This window comes from Saccopteryx bilineata, chromosome 2 (genome assembly GCF_036850765.1).
Source record: "Saccopteryx bilineata isolate mSacBil1 chromosome 2, mSacBil1_pri_phased_curated, whole genome shotgun sequence".
Lineage (NCBI taxonomy): Eukaryota > Metazoa > Chordata > Mammalia > Chiroptera > Emballonuridae > Saccopteryx > Saccopteryx bilineata.
In genome coordinates this window covers 376,113,341-376,134,190 of record NC_089491.1, presented here as the reverse complement: position 1 = coordinate 376,134,190, position 20,850 = coordinate 376,113,341, and the positions used below count along the sequence as shown (strand labels likewise).

Here is a 20,850-nt window from a genome sequence, read left to right as displayed (position 1 = left end):
ATTACCTCATTTAATCCTCCCAGCACAACCACGAGGTAGGTATCATTATTATCCCCATTTTACAGTTGAAGACACAGAGAGCTAATAGCATGAACAAAATTACATCACTAGTAAGTAGCAGAGCCAGGGTGGGGCCCGTCAACCTGGCCTGAGTCCATACTCTTACCCTGCTCTCCCTCTTCTTAGGCCCTGCCTTGTCCTGCTGTCATTCCCACCCCAAATCTGGGTCCGTCTTGGACCCCGCCCAAGATCAACCTCTTGCTAGATTGTAGCTTGGTTGCTTTTCTTTCAGTTGGGACAGGGATGGGGACAAGAGGCCTCAGGGTGATGAGGCCTCAGTGTCCATGGTTGGTATGGGGGGGAATCAGTCAGTTATCCCCCCAACCCCACCCTCCCATGCCAGCCCATAGCACTGGATTGTGGCTTACTCGGTTTATTGGTGCTTTCCTTCCAAAGGGGCATCAGCCCTGCTCTGTTGGCTGCAGGGATTCAAAGGTGAGATATTAACTTTGTCAGGGATTTGGACAAAGCCTGGTTTTAATTATCCTGCTCTCTCGCCCTCCCCGGAGAGAACCATGAATAGGGCCTGTGGGAGCTGGCTCTGCCTTTCTCCTTGCACCCCCACCCCCTTCAGACAACCCGCCTTTAGGTCCAGGCCCCCTGTTCCATGTAAAGTTGTAGCCAGCTCATCAGCAGGGCAGTGACAGTCAGTACCAGGCAGGCATCTTCTCCCCACTGCCTCAGAGGGGCAGCAGGCTGGGCTGGCCTTGGGACTGGACTTTGGGGCAAGTTTAAAGCCCTGTGAGAGTGGAGTGAATTCACCACCTGTCAGTGTGAGCCAGGACCAACGGGGTCACTTGTCCAACTCCCTCATGCTACCGAGGGGAAACCGAGGCCAGAGAGTGCCCAAGGCCAGGGAGCCTCTGAGCAGTGGAACTGAACCCAGGTGTTCCGACTGCCGGGTCGCCTGGCCATGCCTTTCCACACATGGTTCTGTCCTTGGAGGCCCCCTCAGTGCAGGGTTCTGGGACTGGACCCGGGAGGGTGGAGGGAGGGCGGGGAGGAGCAAGGATGAGTGGACAATGTGTCCCGTTCATCTCTGTGTCCCCAGTGGCCAGCACAGTGCCTGGCACAGAGTGATTCTCCGTAAATGTTTGTGAAGTGCAGGCCAGGGAGCAGCCCCTCCCCTGGCCTTCCCAGGGTACACCGTGTCCAGCTCTGCCCCTGGCATTGTGAGAGTTGGTCTACACGTCAGTCTCCCCCATCAGAGTGGCATTATTTGAGGGCAAGAAAAATAACAATAGCAACTACCTCCAAAGCGCCTATTGCTCTAGGTAGGTACATTATCATCATCCTATTTGACAGACAAAGAAACTGGCACAAAAAGATGGCATGGCTGCTTCCTCAGGTCACACAGCAAGTGGCAGAGCTAAGGAATTGAACTTGCTCTTAACCTTATTCCAGGAAGGCCCAGAGGTGTTGCATTTATCTGATAGAGCCTGGCACGCAGGCCTGTTTGTTGACTGACTGTGTATGGAAAAAACCACAGACTTCAATAATCTCCTAACCCTTTGGAAGTAGCTGGGATCGGTGTCTTAGGAAGTCAGACCAGAGGTGCATTACTGTGTTATCTGTGCCAGGAGTGCCTGTGCCAAACCTGGAAAGGAAAGGAAAGCTCACCCACACCCTGTCACCAATGTCCTCCACCCCTTGACAGGGCCGCTGGCCCCCGGTCTTCTGGCCTCTCTCTTGCCCTCCCTCCCTCCCTTCTTCCAGTGGTGAGCAGTAGGCACGTGGGAAAGGACTACAAGGTTGGATTAAAGAGGCCTGTTCCTTCTTTATCTCTCTGACCCTGAGGTGTTCAGCCCGATGTATCACCTTGGTGGAAGATTCTGCACCTTTCAAGTTGTAGGGTGCACGGAGTATTCGGTTTGGGACAGGGTCTGCCATAGCTATCAATTCTCTATCTTTCCCGGGAAGGGGTATGGGTTTCTAGGCATCTCCAGTCCCAAACCCTAAGATGCCCAGGGTCATCTGCTCCAATCTCCTCAAACCGTGTGCTCCTGGGCAGTAGTTACCACCCCTGTGACTCCGCCTGCTCCCCGTTTGCCGGTCTGAGCTACCTACCACCAGAGAGCCTCTGTCACCAGGTCACACTTCATGTGCTGACAAAGGCTGGTGGGGAGCTGGGTAGGAAAAGAGGCTCGGCAGGGGATGTGGTCTGCCCGCCCCTCCGCACGTTGAGAGGGAGGCGGGTGTCTGGCCCCGGACCTCAGCTCGCTGAGGTTCAAGTTCAGCCCTACCCCTTATTCACTGTGACCTTGGCCAAGTTACTTCATCGTATTTAACCTCAGTTTTCATATCCCTGAAATAATGCCTCCAAATTGTTTTTGGATTAAACTGGATTAAATAAGGTAAAATAGGTAAAGTGGCTGACATTTGGTAATCTCAACTATTAGTAGCAACTATTATTAAACAAACAATAATCAGTGAGATGGAAATGACAACAACACACTTTGGGCTCAATAAAAAGAACCCTTTACGGTCGGAGTAATCTGAAGAGGAAATGAGCTGCCCCTGGAGGTAATGAGGGCCCATCCAGAGGAGGTGAGCAAGCTGGAGAGAATTCAGGCACTGGGTGAGAGGCTGACACCGAAAGCCTTCAGGGTTCCGCTCTGGGATCAGCACTGTGTGGCAGGATATTAGAGGAGCGGGTGGGACCTGGCTCCTGCTATCAGGGACTGGGGAGAGGGGGGAGAGGTTGGCTGCTATGGTTTGGGCTCCGTGTGAGGCTCCTCCAAGAACAGGGAGTCCCGAGAGGATGCCTGGACAAGGCCTGGAAGGATTGGGATGGGTCGGCTGCCCTTGTAGGTCTGGGAAGAACTTGGTGGTTGAGGAGCAGCGAGGCCCCAGGACACTAGTCTTGAAGTCGGGCCCCCCAGGCTGCCTCCACATTCTGGCTGCCCAAGGGGGTGGGTGTTTGGTGTTGGTGGTAATGGGGAACTGGTAGCTCCCTGTCCCTCCCACTCCCAGCCTCTCCTGGAGAAGGGGCCAGGGCTACTCCCAGTGGCAAAGAGCAGGGGCTATAAGGAGCGGAACTGGGGAAAGAAAGACTTCTTATGCCCAGCGCATTTGGGGGCGTCCGGGGGTCGGAGGAACAGTGGAGCCTTTGTCCCCAGCTGCCGGGAATCTGGCCGAGGAGCCAGCGCTGGGTCTGGCTGGGCTCTCACAGGCAGGTCCCCTTTGAAGTGACCCTTTCAAAGCTCAGCCTGAATCCCTGGGTGGAGAGACAGCTTGGGGTGGGTGTGAGGATGACTGAGACCTGCAAGGAAGGGCAAGGATGCAGCAGGCCCAGCGCCTCGGGGCGGGCAGGCCGGCAGGGGGGTGTGGGCTGGAGGAATGTGGCCCGGCTGGGGGCGCATGTAGGAGCCATGGCGGGAGGACAGCCACGCCAGCGCCCGGCCGCCAAGCAGGGGTCAGTGTCGGGAAGGGCACAGTTCATCCTGGCCCTGTGCCCGCCAAGCAGGGGTCAGTGTCGGGAAGGGCACAGTTCATCCTGGCCCTGTGCCCGCCAAGCAGGGGTCAGTGTAGGGAAGGGCACAATCCATCCTGGCCCTGTGCCCGCCAAGCAGGGGTCAGTGTAGGGAAGGGCACAATCCATCCTGGCCCTGTGCCCGCCAAGCAGGGGTCAGTGTAGGGAAGGGCACAATCCATCCTGGCCCTGTGCCTGCTTTTTATCATTCCCAGCTTGACTTCTGTCTGACTCTGGGCTCCTAAATCCACAGCTTCTTTCTCCTTTTTAATGTCCTCAAAGAGCCTGGCCTGTGGTGGCACAGTGTATGGAGCATCAACCTGGAATGCTGAGGTCGCCTGTTCGAAACCCTGGGCTTGCTCAGTCAAGGCACATACGAGAAGCAACTACCATGAGTTGATGCTTCTCACTCCTTCCCCCCCTTCTCTGTCTCTAAAATCAATCAATAAAAAACCCTTAACAGTTGAAAGAAAAGCTGTCCTCGAGGAATGTGAGAGCTCCTTGGAGAAACTCCTGTGTGGACGCGGGCCTTTGTGCCTCATAGGAGGGTGGGGGGAGGTCTCGGCCATCGGAGCTTTTCCTGCTCCTGAGAGCGCCCAAAAGGCTGACGGGGGAGACTGCAGTGGAGACCCCCACCTTCCGCCACAGTTTCCCTCATTCTCAGCATGGAGGTTGTATTGAGAGAGAGAGAGAGAAGAGGAGAGAGGAGGAGAGAAGCCCCCTGAGAAGGAACATCTTCAAAACTTTCAGGTGGGGACTCTTAGAAGCCACCCTCCTCCCCTGCCTCTCCATGTGACTCATGGGGAAACTGAGGCCTAGAGAACAGGCCAGACCAAGGAAGCAGAGGCAGAGGGCAGGAGACAGGCCAAAGGGGGAGGCGGAGGGAGGATGGAAGCCGGCTGAGTCGGGAGCTCAGGGTGCTGAGTCCCAGTCCCAGGGTAGCGCAGAGCCCCTGTCTCCTCTGCGGACCTGCTGTGAGTCCATGACAGGAGGGAGGGCAGGAGTGGGTTTCTGTTAGCGTGTTGGGTTTTGGATTGAGCTGTGGACAGTGGAGCCTCCAGCAGTCCCTGTGAGAACCGTACCCTGTTTCTGTGTTCTAGTTCATGCCCTCACACCCCGGTCTGTCAGTGGCGTAATGGCACTCTCTGTACTGGGGAAGAGTCTTTTAAATCTCCCTTACCTCTTCTGTGGGTGTGGCCCCAGTTCCTCCTCGAGAGGGGGGGCGGGGAGCCGGGGGCCGAGGTCGCCATGTGGGACTGCGGGCGGTTCGGGTACTCCCCTGTATCTTGCACTGGCATCTGTGGAGCTGAGCCCTCATTAGCTCTAATGAAGCCTTGGCACTGTGTCCCCCCCTCTGTCACAGCACCTGGTGGGGGTGAGGGGGCAGCTGAGTTGGGCCCAGAGCCCAGGATAGGGTGGGATACCTGTAAGAGGGGAGAGTGGGGGTCAGGAAATGGGGACCGGGCAACAATGCTGAGTCGACTGACAGGACGGAGAAAGAGGTGCACATCCCTCTTTCCTTCCCCAATGGGACCTTGTCTCATCCAGTGGCTCCCAGACGCATAGGTCTCACAGTGCTAGGGAGTGTTATCTAAGAGACTGGGTGTGGCCCGGGGCATTGAGGACATTCCCAGGCCTGGCTTGCGTAGAGTGTCTCTCGCCTTCTCCCTGATTTCAGCCTGGGGCAGGAGAAGGACCTATTCCAGGAACTGGAGGTTCTGTGCTTGGGAAAATGAGGCAGCAGCCAGATCTTAATGCCAACGGGTCTTTGCTCATTTGATGACCATTCCTATGTGCCCTCTCATTTCCTGTGTTCCAGGCTCTCTGTAGGTCTTGGGACCTGGATGAAAAAGATATAACCCTGCCCTCAAGGGGTTTCTTGTCTGTTTTTCCTAGTACTCAAAAGCTCCACTATCTTATAACCACGCATTCTGAGATTTGCATCTATACTGTCTGCCAGTCCAGAACACCCCTTGACACCCTATGCCAAAAATATTAACATAAAAAATGACCTGGTTGCCTGACCTGTGGTGGTGCAGTGGATAGAGCACCCACCTGGAATGCTGGGGAAGCCAGTTCAAAACCTTGGGCTTGCCCGGTCAAATCACATACAAGCAACCAATGAACAACTAGAGTGAAGCAACTACTCATCAGTGCCCCCCCCCATAAAAATCAATAAATAAAATCTTTTTTAAAAATGACTTGGGCCCTGGCCGGTTGGCTCAGTGGTAGAACGTCGGCCTGGCGTGCAGGAGTCCCGGGTTCGATTCCCGGCCAGGGCACACAGGAGAAGCGCCCATCTGCTTCCACCCCTCCCCCTCTCCTTCCTCTCTGTCTCTCTCTTCCCCTCCCGCAGCCAAGGCTCCATTGGAGCAGAGATGGCCCGGGCGCTGAGGATGGCTCTGTGGCCTCTGCCTCAGGTGCTAAGATGGCTCTGGATGCAACAGAGCGACGCCCCAGATGGGCAGAGCATCGACCCCTGGTAGGCATGCCGGGTGGATCCCGGTCGGGCGCATGCGGGAGTCTGTCTGACTGCCTCCCTGTTTCCAGCTTCAGAAAAATGCAAAATAATAATAATAATAATAATTAATTAAAAAATGACTTGGCAGCCTGACCAGTCAGTGGTGCAGTGGATAGAGCGTCGGACTGGGATGCCGAGGACCCAGGTTCGAGACCCTGAGGTTGCCAGCTTGAGCGCAGGCTCACCTGGTTTGAGCAAAAGCTCACCAGCTTGGACCCAAGGTCGCTGGCTCGAGCAAGGGGTTACTCAGTCTGCTGAAGGCCGCGGTCAAGGCACATATGAGAAAGCAATCAATGAACAACTAAGGTGTTGCAACGCGCAATGAAAAACTAATGATGCTTCTCATCTCTCCGTTCCTGTCTGTCTGTCCTTGTCTATCCTTCTCTCTGACTCTCTGTCTCTGAAAAAAAAAAATGACCTGGCAGAATTAGGGAAACAGAACCGAAGCAGATACTAGCAAGTGTCTTCACTGTGACATCATTTGAGTGTGAATGTGGCTACAGAAGTAATAGCAGTTTACAGATGGAAATAGTGTCTCTGGGTAGAATCGCTATAGGGATGTTTAAAAACCAGTTAGTAATATGGTTAATCTCCTTTCTCTCATTTCCTGTTTCTAAACCAATCACTAAGGATTCTTCAGAGAAACTTTTTTGATGAATTTTCAAAGGATCATCATGAAGTCATTGTATATTTACTGACATAAGAACTGAGACCCTGAGAGGGTAAATACTCCACCCAAAGGTTGACCAGCATCCAATTTTATTATTATTATTATTATTATTATTATTATTATTATGTGGGAGGTGGAAAGGCAGAGAGACAGACTCTGCATGCACCCCTGACTGGTATCCACCTGGCAAACCCTCTATGGGGCAATGCTCTGACCATCTGGGGCATTGCTCCACTGCTTGGCAACTGAGCTACTTTAGCACATGAGGCAAGCCCATGGAACAATCCATCCTTAGCAGCTGAGGCCAACTTGCTTGAACCATTCGAGCCTTGGCTGTGGGAGGGGAAGAAAGAGAGAGAGAGAGAGGGAGAGAGAGAGAGGAGGGGGGAAGGGTGGATAAGCAAATGGACGCTTCTCCTATGTGCCCTGACTGGGAATCGAACCCAGGACTTCCACATGCTGGGCCAATGCTCTACTGCTAAGCCAACTAGCTAGGGCTCAGCACCCAAATTTAAATCTAGGTCTTTCCGAATCCTAAACCTGTTGTTCTATGTTATTGCTACCTTCCTTGACAAGGAAGAGCCTGAGAGAACAGCCTCCCACCCTGGGAAGGTGGATGCTCCTCCGCCCTAGCTGAACCTTGAAATCCAAGTAGGGGTCTGCATAATGAAGGAAGGGTGGAGGATGCAGACACGTGATTATGTTCTGCTTCTTTGTGACTCTGCTGTGCACAGGGTTCTCCCTGTGCCTGCCCAGCATCTGGGCTCGCCCTTGAGTGGTATGAAATACCCAAGGCTTCATCAATAAACATGGATGGAGCCCTTGCTTCTTCTAAAGATGCTCCAGCTCTGAGGGAAGAAAGGCTTCATTGAGGAGGTGAGGTTGGCCCAGGCTTGAATGTTATCTGCTGGAACAACAGAGGTGTGCCGGGCAGAGGAGGGAGAAATGAGCATTCCAAACTCAGCATGACTTGTTCCCATAGATACGGTGGAGCCATGGAAGGGTGTCGGGCAGTGGAGGCAGCAGACCAGAGGATGAGGGCTGAAACTTGAGTTGGGGGTAGAACTTGCCACACCATTTCTTCCCCTTCTCGGAATAGCCTTCCTTGCCTTCTCCATTTCTCAAACTCCTATTCATCCTTCAATGCCCAGTTCAAATATCCTTCTCTGTAAAGTACTGCCCTACTCCCCACCAATGTCCTCAAATAAGTGGAGATTTCCTCCTCTAAGCAGTAGGCCTTAAGCCCCATGAGGAGAGAGAGAGACTTTGTCTTGTTCACTGTTCTGTCTCTAGTTTCTAGCGCAGGTCCTATTGACTGAATATTGCTGTTAATGAACTGTATGGTCCCGTAGCACTAAGCACTGCATTGTGAGAACCATATAATAATAACAATAGAATTGGTCACAACTAACATTTATTGAGCATTTCAGTGTAAAACATTGCTATGCTGAGCACTTTATACAAACTATCCTTTTAATCTGTACAATAGCACCATGAGGAACAGATTATCTCTGTTTTATAAATGCAGAAAGAAAAGCTCAGAAAGGTTAGTAACTAGTCCAAAGACACACAGGCAGTGGGACCAAGTTGAAATTCGAACCCCCAAATCCTCTGAACCCTGTTTTGGGACTCTGAAGTACTATGCTCTGCAGCCTCTTTATTTGTTGCATATCTATCTCTATAAAGTCAGGGACTATTTTATTAATTTTAAAAAAATCTCTGGCCTACCAAGTAAGATTTGTTAAGCATCTCCTAGGTTCCAGGCACTCAACACTGAGCCCTCTCAAAGGCACCTTTTATAGCTGAGGAGACTGAAGCTTGGAGAGGGAAGAGACTTGCCAAGGGTCCCACAACCAAGGCCTGAATCTAGATCTTTTTGAGTCCTCTTTCCCCAGTGTCACTGGGCCCATCCCAGTGTAGTACAAGCTCTTGGTGGCACCCAGCCAATAGTCCTGGAAATAAAAGAAAAAAGGAGTAAGGCTCCGAGGTTGAGCGGCTTGTTTGGGGTACACAGAGGGCAGGGGACTGAGTCCATGACCTCAAACCCATTATGCTGCCCACTGCGGTCACTGGTGAGGAAAGGGGGTCCAGAGGCAGTTCAGGGACTGGCTGGTGCAATTTCCCAGGCGCCCACTGTCTATCAGCCATATGAGTTTCACGGAGGCGAGGCTGACCTGGCTCTGGGGTGGGCAGGGACGGTGTCTAAAGGTAGCAGAGCCTTGCAGGGCCTTGACAGAAGAGCGTGAGAGGCCTCCCGTACACAATATCGGAATTTGAGCCACGAGGTGACTCCAGGCTTGGGAACCACAGACGCCAGCGAAGCGGGTGCGGTCAAGGGCCCTGGGCGGTGCTGATGGCTAAGCACTCACTGACCGGTTGAGTGCCCATTGGGCGCAAGTTCCCAGACCGGCAGAGACTCGCCAATCAGATACACCCACTGCCCTCTATTTGCGTGACCACACCCCTTCGCTCCAGCACTCAGGCCCCACCCCTAAGCGTGCCTCTTTGGCCTCCGCCCCATTTCTGGCCCCCAGCGCAGGGCTGGTTTAGGAGGATTGCAGTCCCGGGCTGGGGAGCGAGAAGGACAGACCTGGACTGCCAGTCTGGCTGCACTATTCATAGCTCAGGGGCTGGCGTAGTTCGCATACTTGGCGTTTCTCACGTCTGGCTGGCCCCAAACTGCTGCCCCTTCGCGCTCCTCCCTCCGTCCTCTCCTCTCCCCTTACCCCCTCTTCCCTCTGCCTCCCCCCTACCTTCCTCCTCTCAGCCAATCTTGAAATCTAGAGGTGGCCAAGCCCGCAGGAGGAAACTGAGGCCCAGAGAAGGGGTGCGCCTTTAGGTCCGGCCTCGAGTGAGAAACTGGTAGTAAGGAGGCGTGTAATGCGGGTCCAAGAGCCTGGGCTCTGTCGGCAGACAGACCTGGGCTTGAATCAGAGCTGCCGGTAGCTGTGGGAGCCTGGCATGTTCCTTAGCTCGCAGTCTTGGAAGCTATTCAGAAGCAGTCAGAGACCTGGAGGATAAGGAATCAGTTAAGGGAAGATGAGGGTGGGTGAGAGACAAGTTTTGTATCCAGGGAGAGGGAACTGTGGATGTGGTGGGCCAGCCCTGAGTGGACAAGGACTTGGCCAGCTGGAGTGTGGTGACAGAGAACACTGCAAAGGGTACTGAAGCAGCTTTTTTCTTCCCACCCCTTACATCCTTATTCCAGCACCCCCACTTTCTGGATATGACTCCCCCTGAGGAAGGGGTGGGATGCAAAAAGAGCCACAGACCTGAAGCAGCCCCTACACCAGATAGACCTCACCCCCAAGAACCTTCTCTGAGGAGAGGCTCATTCATTCCTTCACATTCAGAAATGGTATGCCCAGCACCCACCTTGTGCCAGGAGCTGGGGATTTGACAGCCAGCAAATCAGAAGGTCCTCGTCTTCCAGAACTCACAGTCCTGGGAATTGAGGGGGGGGGGTTGGGGGGAGGAGGGAGGTGTTGGTCAAAATAACCTTGTATATGTAGACAACAAGTCAAGAGTCCTGCAAGGGTGCACAAGGACCTGACCTGGTCGGGGGCCTAGAGGAGGCATCTTTAAGAAAGTGACTTTTTTTGCTGAGAACTATAGGGTGGGTAGGAGTTAATTAGGGTGTGGGTTGGTAAGGCAGGAAGGGAGCTGAGGAGGAGAAAACAGCATTCCAGAAGCAGCATGTGCAAAGGACCCGAGGCTGGAAGGGTGCCTGGTCTTCAAAGAAACTGGAAAGAGGGCAGTAACTGGAGCACAGAGGGAGTATGGTGGGCATGGAGCCTGGAGGCATGTCCCACGGAGTCTGCTGATCATAATATTAAAACAATTAGTCTAGACTGTCAGGAGCCAGAAGAGTGATGGGGACTTGGAGCAATGTGGTGGACACGGCATCAAGTAGCTAGACTCAGGAGACATTTGGAAAACCGAGTTGACTCTCTGGTGGGCGGAATGTAGGTCTGGGGCGATACCACTTCCCATTTATCAGTTCCCAGAACACTTTCCCAGCAACTTTGTCAGGCTGCTATCCTTAGCTTAATTTTGTAGCTGAAGAAATAAGGAAACCTGTGTGACCTTGAGGTCACATAACCAGAAAAGTGCTAGGGCCAGTACTAAGGGCAAGTGTGACCCTTTTTCCATCTCAGCCTTCTCAATGCTGGGACAGTGATCTTTCTCCCCTTCTCCACTCCTCAGTGCCCCTGTGGGTTAGCCCAGTATTTCCTACCTAGCACTAGACTAGGGGGGGGAGGTGGAGCAAGGGGCCAAGTTGGTAATTATGTCACGCTTATCTCAAGAGGCTGCTCTGCTCTTAAAGAAGGTAATGCGTGCACAGTGTGCCCGGCATATAGTGAGGGCTCAACAAATGTTAGTATGGGGCCCAGGCATAGGAGCTGGGGCTGAAGGCAATGCCATCTGTCCTCTTCTGACCAGAGCCCAGCCCAGGAACCATCTCCGCTCCCTCATGGGCTGGAGCCAGGGAAGACTGTTTGTCCCTGCAGAGCCACCATCCCCTCCACCCTTGCAGCTGCCTCTGGGGCATCATGGGCAGGATTAGGGAGAGGTTCAGCTCCTAGGTGGGGTGAAGTGATGACCTGGGCAGGTTGGGCAGGGCCTGGGTGAGGGGGTGGGTGGTTTCAGGGGTGGGGCTGAGAGCCTCTCTTTACAGGGAGCCCCATATGCCCTGGGGGAGACTTTCAGAATCTGCTGAGGCCTGCCCTGGGAGGAGATGTGGTCTCAGCTTGACTAGGACTGAGCTTTCCCCTGGAAAAAAACCAGTGGGGTACACCTGTTGTCTTTGCCCAAGTGGTCAGACAGCAGGAAGAACTTCATAGAGAGAGCCACTCCCAGAGTTCTCCCCCAGTCTCCTCTGAAATGAGCTGCCCAGTGTGGAGTCAGAGAATGGATATGATGACTTCGGTGAAGAGTCATAGGCATTCTTCTGCCTCCAGGAAGGAATGACTGCTCTTAACATGATAGAAGAGGCTCTAGCCTCTCTCCAGTACTCCTTGGCCCAAGGGAAAACCTTCCTAAGGTTCCACAGTCACTCTGTCCTGCCGGGGACCCTACTCCCCTGTAGGAGATGGGAAGGGATGATGCTGGGGTGTGGTCGGGGGCTGAGGGGCCTGAAGAATGCAATGGAGAGAGGCAGGGTGGAAGAAATAAGGGCACCCTGCCCACTCTGGGCTGTGAGGGCGTTAAGTGTGCTAGACCTGCGCCAGCAGGGGGCTCTGCTGCACATGGGACCTGCCTGCGTCTCTCACAAGACTGCATCCTGCAGTGTGTAGGCATATTTTTCTTGGAGTGTGTGCATGAGAGAGCATGTGAGAACAGGAGCTTGCCTCTGTGCGCACACCCTTGTGATGTGTATATGTTATGGGTGTTTTGTAGGCTTGAAATAGACGTGTGTGCTTGTGGGCTCAGCCCTCAGGAGATAGGAACCCCACACTTAGCCTGGCTTTTGCTAGAAAAACTCTTCCAAGCTCCTGACACCATGGGATATGGCACCCCCAGAGCTTGTGCCTCCATCAGTTCAGCCACTGATAGATGGCAGGTCCTCATCAATGCCAAGGACCTACTGTATCAAAGTTCAGAGTCCCTGGCAGCACGAGCTCCCCCAGTGCAGGGATTACTAGGGCCCCAAAGATAACAATAGGAGGTCTGACAAGGCACAATGGAGGGGGTGGGAGGGAAAGGTCCTCCAGGCAGGAGGGGCCCAGCTGTCCTGGACAATCTCTGTGGGCACAGCCTGCTTCTGGCCCCAGTGAGAAATCTGTTCATTTGTTCCATCTTCTTTCAACATCTTCTTTTCCATTTGACTTCTAATCTTGTCATTTTTTATTGTAGTAAAATATACATAACATAAAATGTACCATTTTTAAGTGTACAGTTCAGTGGCATGTTATTGACCACAGGACCTTGGAAGGATTTTCCTAGCAAAAGCCAGGCTAAGAGTGGGGTTCCTGAGGGCTGAGCCCACACAGCACACACGGCTATTCCAAGCCTCAAGCAACCATCCCACCATCTGTCTCCAGAACTTTTTCATCTTCCCAAACTGAAACTCTATATCCATTAAACAGTAACTTACATTTTCCGTTCCCCCAGCCCTTGGCAACCATCATTCTATTTTCTGTCTTTATGAATCTAGGTATCTCATATAAGTAGAATTATACAATATTTATTCTTTTGTATCTGGCTTATTTCCTTTTGCATAATGTCCTCAAGGTTCATCCATGTTGTAGCATGTGCCAGAATTTCCTTCCTTTTAAAGACGGAATAAAATTCCATTGTATGCATGCACCACATTTTATTTATCCATTCATCTGTTGATGGACACTTGGATTGTTTCCCCCTTTTGTCTCATGAATAATGCTGCTATGAACATGGGTGTGTACACATGTGTGTTCGAGGCCCTGCTTTCATATCTTTTGGGTACAGAGCCAGAAGTGGAAGTGAGGAACCACCCTACTGTTCTCATAGCAGCAGCACCATTTTGCATTCCCACCAACAGTGCACAAGGGTTCCAATTTCTCTGCCTTCTCACCATTAACAATTGTTGAGAGCCTCCTATGTACAAAATATTCTAGTAGCACAAATGTATTTCTGAAAATTCAGTAGCTGATGGGGGAGACTCAGGTCATGCCCTTGAGCTGTCTCCAATATGAGGGGAAAAACACAGGCCATGACCAAAAACAAACAAATAAACACAACCCTGCTTTCAGGGAGCACCCAGCCTGATGGGGAAGGCATAAGTAAGCCCTTCCTTCTGGGGAGTCCCGGCCCGGTCCGGAGACCAGAATGGTTACATGGAGGGCATGCATTGAGACATCAAGGGGCTGCTGAGCGGAGTAAATCAAGGGGTTGGAGAGGGCTTGTGGTGCGCCCTGTCCCACACTGGCCTGCAGTTGCCTAGGCAATGGCCCTGCTGTTTACTTTGTGGCTGGCTCCAGTCTCACCCCTTTCTGCAAGTGCTCATTTCCCACCACGAGGAAAGATGCTCATCGTTAGCCTCCCCTCCCTGAGGAGGGGACTGGCCCTCCTGCTGGGAAGGGCCCTGCCAGCCTGGCACTTTTGCCAAGTTCTTTGCCTGCTAAGAGAAGACCCCATCTTGGAGTCTCATGTTGCCCACCCCTACCCCACTCCCAAAGGACCAAGAAGACAAGACTCTGGGCCTGCCTGAGTTCTGCTATAGAAGGGGGACCCCTGAAAATTCCTCTCTGCTTGAGGAAACTGGGGTGTTTAGGAGCCTGGTAGGTGGCTGGCAGGGGCAGGCAGCAGTGATGCCCCTGTGAGAGGTTCACCTGGCTCTGTGTAGACCTCTGTGTCCTCATGTGTCACTGTGTCTTTGCGTACATATGGCTGAGTTGTCTGCATGTCTCAATGGGAGTGTGGCCGGGTGTATGAGAGTTGTGACTATCCAAAAGACAATCAAAACAGCTTGCATTGACCTTGAGGGCATTATGCTAAGTGAAATAAATCAGACAGAAAAGGACAAATACCGTATGATCTCACTTATATGTGGAATCCTTAAAAAAAAACAACACCCAAAACCGAATTCATAGATTGGTGGTTGCCAGAGGCCGGGAAGCGGGCCTGGGGAGGAAGGGGGGGTGGCGGTGGGGGTGGAGGTGTTGGAGGGGGTGACCAAATGGGTGAAGGGAGTCAAGAGGTACAAACTTCCAGTTCTAAAATAAGTCATGGGGGTGTAATGTACAGTGTGGCGACTACAGTTAATAACACAGTATTGCATATTTGAAATTGCTAAGAGAGTAGATCTTAAAAGTTCTTATCACAACAACAAAAAAATTCTATAACTATGTGTTGACAGATGTTAACCAGACTCATTGTGGTGATCATTTTGCAATGTATACAGATTTTGAATTATTATGTTGTACATCTGAAACCAATATAATGTTGTATGTTAATTATACCTCAATAAAAGATATTTTTAAAGGAAAAGAAAAAAGAAAAACAACAAAAAAAGTTTGCAGTTATTGAATCTCTACTATGTGCCCAGGGCCTGTGCTAAGGACTTTCTTTAATTTACTTAATTCTCCCAACAACCTGTGAGGTGGAAAGTAGTATCATTCCCATTTTATTGGTGAGGAACCAAGGCTCAAAGGGATTAAGTAACTCCGGCAAGTTCTCACAGCCAGAAAGTGGGAGAGACGGGACTCCGACCTGCCTGGGGCCTGGACTCCAGAGCCCACGTGCTCAACCCTGGGCCGTGCTACCACTGAAGAACTAGGGGACTCTGTGATACTTGGGATCATGCTGGGCCCTCCCTGAGATGACAATGGGATTTCTGGTATCGCAAGTACTTCCTCTTCCCCTCCCCTAGCCTTCTTTGGCTCTAGTCTAGTTTGAGGGTGGGAGGGGAGTGTCAAAATCTCCCCAACTCAGGGCAAGCTTGGCCCTGGAGGGGGAAGCATGAGTCTGGACTCTTTGAACCACACCCTGCCCGCAGGACCATACCAAGTACAGGGTCCCGAGGCTCCCGGTGACTAGGGGTTATCTGCACACTGAGGGAGTTGGTGAGATGCAGGCTTGCTGGACCGGCTCATCAGCTTGGCTTGTTGGGGCTTGTCAGGACTGTACACAACTGGTGCTGGGAACCAGGCATCTGAATGGGGTTAAAGGGTGGAGGAGGACCGAGGGGGCAGCTGCCCTTGAGCGAGGAGACTGGGGTAGGGGTCGGAGGCCCAGGCGTGGGCGGGCCGGATGCCTTTGGTATCACATTGCCTGCATGCCTGGGATGGATGGGACTGGCGGTGAATTCGCTCTGTCTGGGTGTGAAGTTATGGGGTGGTAAGAGGTCTGTGATTGGTGGTGTGTGATGGGTGTGTGTATGGGACCAGTTGAAGCTTCATAAGTGCCAGATCATTCTCTTGGGATGGTGGTGGTGGTGGGGGGCACTGTTTGTCTCATGGTTTGGGGCCTACATTCTAGGAGGAAAGCCAGAAAAAAGAAAAGCAGGTGAAGTGGCCCCAAGTCCCTCTCTCTCACTTCCTGAACCACTTGTCCTTCAAGGTGTCAGTCTCCCTCCTTATATGCCCAGACCCTTGAGCTCCAGGATACTCTTTGTGTCCCCAATTCCTGATTGTCAGACTGGCCCCTGCAAGTCTTCTGCTCCTCCAACCTAGGCCACCATCTCATTCAAAGGCTAACCTGGGAGGCCCCTGATCCTACCCTCAAACAAACTGTCCTCTGCCAGGAAGAAGAGGCCCTAAACCCTTAATATATGGGAGTCTCCCTTTGTTCTGGGTAAAGACTGCTGGCTCTGGTTTGAATCTGGAAACTGGGGACCCCTAAAGGTTTCAGGAGCTGGGGTGCTAATAGAACTGTAAGTGTCCTGAGGACAAGTTTCTGCACTTGTCTTATTCTCCAAGGTGCCCCAGGCCCTGGCACAGCACCTGGCCTACAGCAGGCACTAAAGATATGCCTGTTGAGAGGATAAACAAGAGGGAAATGGAAAAAGATCTGACTTAGTCTTTAGAACCCTGGGATCTTGTACCAGCTTAGTAAAAGTGAAGCTTTGAACCAGTCATCTGTCCTCTTTGAGCCTCAGTTTCTACATCTGAAAAGTGGGTATAAAAATCATCTCTGGACATCCAGTTCTTATGGTAAGTGTCAAATGAGATAAAGTGAAAGTGATGTGAAGCAGTAAAGAACGACAACTTCATTTAGAAAGAAGACTAGATGTCCACCACTTGGAAGATACAGTTGAATGGATTTTGCAAGCTGGTCAAACTAGAGGATATTGGGAGGGCCTGCTCAGCTGGGTAATTCCTGATTTGGGGGAGGAAGCTGGGAGGGTGTAGGGAAGGAGGACTCACACTAGGCAGGAAGGCTTGGAATAGAATCTCAGCTACGCCTGGTATTTCCCAGTCCTTGGCCCCTTCCCCCACCGCCCTGTGGGGCCCACCCCACATTCCTTTCCCAGAGGAAATGGGGGAGGGGGCTGAGAAACTCCCCAGGCCTACAGGAGCATTATTCAAGCTATATACAATCCTGGAGGATTTACTGTGTATACCCCACTCCTGATGTCCCTGTAGAGGCAGCTGGGGTTATGGGGGAGCGGTGGGGAAGGTGTGGATTTGTGTTGGATCAGTCTGTTACCTCCTTTGTTGGGTCTTACTGTTCCTGCCCAGTCAGAGGGCAGGAAATAGACACCATCTATAGCTCATCGTTTCCCAGGTGTCTGTAGCCCTGGACACGGAACCCCTAGTTCAAGGGTAGACCCAGACACACAGCAGCACTTGTTTGCCATGAGAGGCTCCCTGGGGCGTGAGACACGAAGGTCACTCCATTTCCTCAGAACCAGGGGCTGGACTTGCAGCAAGAGGAAAGGAAGTTAGGTGTCTAGAAGGGCTTCCAGGCAGTTGGCTGGGAGAGCAGGCCAAACTCTGAGCGAGGACATCCCTGGGGCCATTGCTCTCGACTTGGGGCCGCAGAGCCTGACATGGCTGATGACATTTTCATGCTTCCAGCTGGTCTATGAGGGCCTGGCCTTTGTGGGACATGACAGGGAGGCTCAAGGCAGGAAATGCAGGAGGAGGCTGACCCAGAATCCTCGGTTTTCTAGTGATTGAGGAGCAGCAGAGGGTGCTGATGTAGAGGTCATGAGTTCTGCTCCCTTGACTGCGGTCCTTTCCCGCTCTGCCCATAAGCTCTCCTGACTCAGCGCTGGTGGCAGCCTCTCTCTTCCCGTCTGGCTTCCGCCAGGGTGGGGGTGGGGGTCCAGCTCCTGCACAGGGGGCCCAACAAGCAGCAAACAGGAAACAGGAGAACAAAACCACTCCCGGCCTCCACAAGCCTCACCCTCACCCTTCCTTCTCCCTCCCTCATTCCTGCCTACCCCGAAGGTCCCCCTAAGGTCCTCTGTTTCTCCTCCCTGTGCCCCAGGACCCAGCTCCTTTCTGTGCCCCTCCATGTCACTCCCCTGCCTCCTACATGATCCACCATCAGGCCTGTCCTTCCTCTGATGGGATGAGGGAGCCAACTCTTCTGTTCAGTTCTCCCTTTTTGGGTGGCTGCCAGCCAGGGCCCGATGCTAGGATTCTTACTCTTCAAACTCCTAGATTTGGGAGCAGGGTTGGGCTGGAGCTGTCGCTCTTTCCACACCTCCAGCCTCCCTTCCCTGACTGGTGGTTAGAATTTTTTTTAACTCTTTTATTTTCAAACTATTTATTGTCTTTAGCATGTCTTTCAAAAATCTTTTTTTTTCTTTTCTTTTTTTTTTTTACAGAGACAGAGAGAGGGATAGACAGACGGGAACGGAGAGATGAGGAGCATCAATCGTTTTTCGTTGCGCATTGCAACACCTTAATTGTTCATTGATTGCTTTCTTATACATGCCTTGACCGTGGGCCTTCAGCAAACCGAGTAACCCCTTGCTTGAGCCAGCGACCTTGGGCTCAAGCTGGTGAGCTTTTGCTCAAACCAGATGAGCCCGTGCTCAAGCTGGCGACCTCAGGGTCTCGAACCTGGGTCTTCCGCATCCCAGTTCGACGATCTATCCACTGCGCCACCGCCCGGTCAGGCTGGTGGCTAGAATTAAAGAATAAGATCCAAAGTTGGAGTTAGGGCTCTGGGCCCGGAGTCCCAGTGCTGCTGTAACAATCTGGGAGCTCTTGGGCATCAATTTCCTTCTCTGAAAATCCAGTCATAGCAGTGGCCCTGCGCCACAGCGAGGGGTCGTGATGAGAAAAGAAGCACACTGTTTGTGAACCGTTAGGTGGGATAGAAATGATGGTGGCGATTATATGCCTACTAGCCAAGGCCTCTGCCAGCCCCACCCGGGAAGGGGCCTGGGAAGGGAGAGAGTCAGGAAGAGGAGGAGGGCAGGGTCTGCCATCAACACAGGTTTCCTGTCTGACTCACATGCTGGAGTAAGGTGGGGGCCAGCTTGGAGCCCATTGTCAGCTTGGTGGTGGCCCATCTGGGTAGAGTGAATGGGCAGTGGGACCTGGGGAAGGGACACAGTCATACTTCTCCACAGTGATGGTGGGAATTCCCGTGAGCTGCAGTTTGCCTACCAAGGTTTAGGCCATAGTTCAGGGTTCAGGAACCTATGGCTCGTGAGCCAGATGTGGCTCTTTTGATGGCTGCATCTGGCTTGCAGACAAATCTTTAATAAAAAAAAAATAATAATAACGTTAAAAATATAAAACATTTTCATGTATTACAATCCATTCATTTCCTACTGCTCATTTTCATGGTTGTGGGTGGCTGGAGCCAATCACAGCTGTCCTCCGGGACAACACCAAATTTTTATTGGATAATGCCTAACATACACAGGTTGTTGTATGGCTCTCACAGAATTACATTTTAAAATATGTGGCGTTCATGGCTCTCTCAGCCAAAAAGTTTCCTGACCTCTGCCATAGTTGATATGCTTGCAAATGTGTCTCTGTGGGATGTGTGGACCGGATATATATGTGAGGGTGTCCAAAGTGTGTGTGCATACAGAATGGAGTCCATATACAGTGTGTATATGAAGGGAATAGTGTGTAGATGTGTGTCTGTAAGGTATGTTGGGCAGAGAGAAAGTGAGTGAGCAAGTAAGTGTGTGTGTGTGAGTGTGGTTGAGAGGGTGTGGGGTGCATGGATGAGTGTGTGGTGCAGGTCTGTACTGGGTGTGTGTGTGTGTTTATGTGTGTGCATCTATATGAGCGACATGAGTACACATGTGAATGTGTGTTTCTCTGGGCACAGGAAGCTGGGTGCCCTGTGTGCTGGTCGGGAACAGTGTGAGTTTTCTTGCGAGCGGGAGGGTGAAGGGGTGTGCACGTGTGTGCCTGTGCGGGTGTGCAGTGTGACGGCGGGGGCGCTGTGTGTGTGGGTGAGTGTGGGTGTGTTTGAATGTGGGCTGGGACGCCAAGGCCAGGGGCCGCCCCGGAGGGGGAGGTGTCTGCCCTGCTCGACTCGCCGGCGTGTCCAGACTCGGCGCCTTCAGCGGGAGGCGCGGGAGGCGCGGAGACGCTGTAGCCGTCCTGCCGCCGTCCGCGCGGGCCGGCCGTCCCCTCGGAGCCCTCGGGCCCCGGGCCCGCGGCTCTGAGGGTCGGGCAGGGACCTCTGGGGCCGGCCTGCCGCCGGGAGGGCCGAGGACGCCGCCCGCGGGGCGCCGAGGAGCGGCTGTGGTTCCCCGCGCGGCGCGCCCCGCTCCGGAAGCCGGGCCCTCAGCGCGATGGGGCCGGGGCGGCGGCCGGGACCGGGGGCCTCCGCCGGCGGCGGCGGCGCTCGTGGGCAGCGCCGTGTGGCGCGTGGAGCGCGCGGGGGCCGCGGGCTGGCGCTGGGAGCGCGCCGTCGGCGTGGACTGCAGCGCCCCGGAGCCGCGCTGCCTCTGGCTGCCCTGCCTGAGCCACAGCGACCGCCGCGCGCCCGGGCCGCGGCTGGCCAGGGTGAGCGCCGAGGAAGTGGGGCCCGGCGCAGGGGCAGGGGCTGGGACGGGCCTGGGGGGGGGGGGAGTGAGTACCGGGGCCACAAACTCCCTGTGATCTTTGAGTTGTGTGTGCCCTGCATTCTGGAACCAGTGCCCCGACTGAGGAGTAAGTGAGGAGCTGGAGAACTTTCTGTGAGGGTGGTGTGGTTGTGGCTGAGAGCTTTTCCAGGGGCGCTGGATGACAAACCTGTCTGAGTGGTGGCCTCCAGTGGGCTCAAGCCTACTGTTACAGGCCGTGGAAGGACAGAAAGGACCGGGGTTGTTTGACGAGATGCTAGCACATACAGGATCCTGGGGAGTTTGGGCTGGCAGGGACCTTGAGCCAGAGGGCCGGCAAGAATACTACTAAACAGAGTGGTGGGCACCGCTTTATCCTCCACCTGGTGTGGACCTGGGCACAGGGGCCCACAAGGGTTTTGTAGTGGGCAAAGGAGGCTGAGGTTGCAGAATGGGCCCCAGCAGGTAGTGAGTGATCTGTGGATGAGGACTAACAGGGCAGGAATGGGGGGCAGCATTTCTGATGTGGGGGATCGACCAGGCTGGTAGGGCGTGAGTCATAGTGGGCACCATGCCCAGCATGAAGGCTATGCTGTCTGCAATGACCTCTTTATGCTCCTGGGGGGAGGAGCAGAGCTCCTGGGTTCTAGTTCCTGGTGTTTGCCAACCCAGCATGT

At 53.2% G+C, this 20,850-nt stretch overlaps 1 protein-coding gene across 4 annotated transcripts in view; it reads left to right on the top strand.

Annotated features, from left to right (window-relative positions):
• ARHGAP23 (Rho GTPase activating protein 23) overlaps positions 1 to 20,850 on the top strand; it is a 79,693-nt gene that overhangs the window by 10,813 nt on the left and 48,030 nt on the right. The window contains exon 1 of one of the 4 annotated variants that reach the window (XM_066263803.1): positions 19,689 to 20,135. The exons of the other annotated variants lie outside the window; for them this stretch is intronic. The gene's annotated coding sequence lies outside the window, so the exon portion shown is untranslated. Of the gene's footprint in view, positions 1 to 19,688; positions 20,136 to 20,850 lie in introns of those variants that run through there. 4 annotated transcript variants of the gene reach the window in all.